Source organism: Sapajus apella, unplaced genomic scaffold (genome assembly GCF_009761245.1).
Source record: "Sapajus apella isolate SASKATOON/1434 unplaced genomic scaffold, GSC_monkey_1.0 scaffold87, whole genome shotgun sequence".
Lineage (NCBI taxonomy): Eukaryota > Metazoa > Chordata > Mammalia > Primates > Cebidae > Sapajus > Sapajus apella.
In genome coordinates this window covers 6,904,929-6,908,909 of record NW_022437027.1, presented here as the reverse complement: position 1 = coordinate 6,908,909, position 3,981 = coordinate 6,904,929, and the positions used below count along the sequence as shown (strand labels likewise).

The following is a 3,981-nucleotide window of genomic DNA, read 5'->3' as shown; positions in this document are numbered from 1 at the left end:
TGGGCAACATGGTGAAATCTCATCTCCACAAAAAATGCAAAAACTAGCCGACTGTGGTAGTGTGCACCTGAAGTCCCAGCTACTAGGAAAGCTGAGGTGGGAGGATCACTTAAGCCTGGCAGGTTGAGGCTGCAGTGAGCTGTGAGTATGTCATTGCACTCCAGCCTGGGTGACACAGCCAGATCCTATCTCAAAAAAAAAAAAAAAAACCCTCAGAGCTAAGGTATTTATAGGCAATTTAATAAATGAACTTCAGGATAAGATTGTTGAGTTAAATACAAAGCTGGTTAATATCCTACAGAGCAATAAACCTTACTTTGAGGTTGTATCTTTCACTGAAGAGAAATCAGTTTCATCTGTGTCAGACAAATATCTGCAAGTTAATCTCTGTATCTACAGAGTTGTAAAACAGCATGGTCAATAGGAAAATCAACTAAAGGTGCAAACCCAGAGCTGTGCTGAAAGAATACCTGATACTCTTTTTTGCCCGATTCTAAGTTTTGGACAATTTTTCTGATGTTCTTTATGTTAAAGAAAATGCTTATAAAATTTCACCATTAATTATGGTGTTTGTGGGGTGTTTGGTAAATACCTTTTTAGTAAGTTAAAGAAATTCTCTTCTAATTTTTTTTTAAAAAATAATTTAGAATAAATGAGTGTCTAGTGCAGTAAATATTTTTCTGCATTTATTAAAATGATTTTTTTTTGTTTTTTCTTTCCATGTGTTAATGAGGTAGAATATATTGATAAATTCTTGATGTTGAAATATCACTTTACTTCTCAGAAAACACTACGTGGTTGTGAGGTGTTATATACTGGTGACATTTATTTTCTAACATTTTATTTGAGAATTTTGCATTTCTGTTTATAAGTGAAATTGCTCAATACTTTTCTGGTTCTGTCCTTAGATTTTGGAAACAGATAATTTTCTTTCTTTGTCTATTCTTTGGAAAGTTTTAAAAATAAGATCAAGAATATCTTTTTTTTCCACAGACTTGGTTGAAAATCACTTATTTATAAAACTAACTTTGTATGGTTTCATTTTTAATGGAGAAATTTTTGACCACTGATGTAATTTGTAATGGTTATTGGCTTATTTATATCTTACAGTTTTTCTTGAGTCAATTTTGATAATTTATATTTTCTAGAAAAAATGAATTTCTTTCTTTCTTTCTTTATTATTTTTTTTTTTTTTGTTTAAAGACAGGGTTTTCACCATGTTGGTCAGGCTGGTCTTGAACTCCCGACCTCAGGTGATCCGCCCGCCTTGGCCTCCAAACTGCTTGGATTACAGGCGTGAGCCACCACGCCTGGCCGAAAAAATGAAATTTAAACATTTTCAAATTTATTGACATAAAGTTGTTTAAGGTGCTGTCTTGTGACTTAAAACATTCATTCTTTTCATTTTTCATAAAATTATTTATTCGTGGCTTCTTTATTCTTTTGATTAGTTTTATTTGATAATGTATTTACACTTATCTTTTAATAAATCAATTGATTTTATTAACCACCTGTTTTTAGGTTGGTTTATTAGTCATTAATTTCTGTTCCTATCTCTTAAAAATAATTTATTTCCAAGTTTTCTCGCTATTATTTCTGCAGCTTCTTGATTTGAATGCTTAATTAATTTTTTTTTTTCAAATGCAGTCTTTATTATGAGAAAGCAATGTTATTTAGTAAAGTCACACGCTGGTTTCTTTCTAATAAAATGACAAACGAGGCTTCTTAAATAATTTACAAAGGGCAGAAACTGCTCTTGAACGGAGCTACCCCTCCTAGCCCACCCACAGTACTCTGCTTTGAGCATATAAAGAGGTACCTGTGAACCCATGGTCTTAAGCCTGGAAATATCTCCTATGCCTTCCTGAGTCCCTGGTAGAAAAAGCAGGGATGAGAGTGGGACCCCCAAGAGCCTTGACCCTGGAAACACAGTGGATGACTCCCCCAAAAACCAAGCACCCAGATGCACAGCTCAGGCTCTCAAACATCTGACACTGGCACTTCACATCACAGATTAAGCAAATACAAGACTCAAGGTCCAGTGTTCGATAAGTTTCTAAGCCCAACAGTCCCTAGAAAAGTAGAAAAAACAATTATTCTCACCTCTATAAAGAATCTCCATGACACTCCCAAGCTGTGGCAGGCAGTCACTGATTGGTCCAGATGTGGTGGGAAAAGGGGGGCTCTGGGTCCCTTGTAAGTCAGGTCCTTGTTAGCAGTGGCCCACGGATGCTGATGACTCCTGGGGGTTTCCTCCAGGAAGCTCACAGGAAGCACAGACATCCTTGGGTATGAAGCCTCAGCAATCAGACAGGGCTTGTTTCCTGCAAGACAGAGCTGTAGGACACTTCCTCCGTCATGAATGAGAGAGACGGTCATGTCATCGCTCTCTTTCGCCATAATGACTTCGTGCAGGTCTTGGAACAGCTTCTGGAGACGCTGAATTCCCGCCCCCACAGGCTCTCGGTCATTGTCAGGCTCGCTGGGAGAGCAGAGGGGCTCTGCCGAGGAGTGGAGGCTCCAGAAGGCAGCTTCCGCCCTCGACAGCCATACTGGGTGGGCACATGAGCCCATGGGGCAGAGAGGCAATGATGCTCCTTCTCCCAGTGGTCTGTGGCTGAGTGGGCAAGGGCGGCTCCAGGTGCTCTTGTGGCTCAGGCTCTGAGCTGCTGATCCACTGCCCTTCTGTGCCCCTCTTTTCCTCCTCCCGACCTTCACCTGGGTCTCCACTAGCTGTTTGGTTCCGCTTTGGCCGGACTCCTGGATTCTCTGGAACTTGGCAATCAAGGCACTCAGCTGAGCGAGCTGCAGCCTGGCGGCCCAGCTGCCCTGGCTCTGGGGTTTCCAGGTGTGTCCACGAGGGGCCTGTCTAGAGGTTGAGGTTGACAGCTCTCAAGGCAGCCCCGTTTGGAACTGTCTGCTCAGGGAACCCAGGGCCCGGGCAGAGGTCTCCTGATCGCTGGCTACAGGCTGCAGCTACTTACTGTCATCCAGCTGCTCCTGGTGCTAGAGAGATCTCCGGTGCACGGAGGCCTCCACGCCCTGACACCAGAGAGCCATCTGCCGGGCCAAGAGTCTTCTCCGTCCACTAGATCCTGACACCACCAACGCCACCCAAGTACAAAGACACCGTGTTTCTCATTTTTTAAAGACATGTACTTAAGGCTATGAATTTCATCCTTAGTTATAGTTTAGCTATACTCCGTAAGATTTGGCAGATAATTATTCATTCTACTTTGTAGTTTTAATTGCTTATATGTCTTTAACCCATACAAATTTGTGCACATTACTGTTTTTAAAATATCAGTTTCCAAAATTTAAGCAGGGTTTGCTGCTTTAAAAATATTTAATTGAATACAAATTAAAGAATATGACATGCATCTCATCAATTTTTCAAGAAATTTTTATGGCCTTTTATGTGGTTATTTTAAAAAATGATGACAACTGGGGCTGGTAAAAACAAATAAATAAAAATAAAAAATAGAAAAATGAATCATGTGTGTTATTTACTGGGTGCATGGTTTTCTTTATGGGGTAAATAGATATGTAATACAATATCTGATGTTGTATATATCAATATATTGATACACTTAATATTTAAATAGCATAAATAACTATGAGAGTATTATATAATATAAATACTATATAATACAATACTATATAATACATATTGAATGCATAAAATTAGATAAAATCTGATTTTATTATTTGACTCTTCTATATCTTAACTAATCTTTCTCATCTCATTAGCCAATTTTCTGCTAGTAGAAATTTATTAAAATCTTTCTGTGATTATCTGTTAATTTATTTCTACATTTCTGTAAGTATTCGATTTTAATAGTTCAAAACTATGCCATTTGGTATATACAGTCCACATAGTATCATTTTCTTATTGGACTATTTCTTTTATTTTATGTAGCATTTTCCCTCTGTTTATATTTTACATGTTAAAATTTTCAGCATTTTGATATTGATAAGCCT

The 3,981-nt window shown here is 38.3% G+C and overlaps 1 pseudogene; it reads right to left on the bottom strand.

Moving 5' to 3' along the window:
• Window positions 1-1,431: 1,431 nt before the first annotated feature.
• LOC116534380 lies at window positions 1,432-3,060 on the bottom strand (annotated as a pseudogene).
• Between the last annotated feature and the right edge of the window lie 921 nt (window positions 3,061-3,981).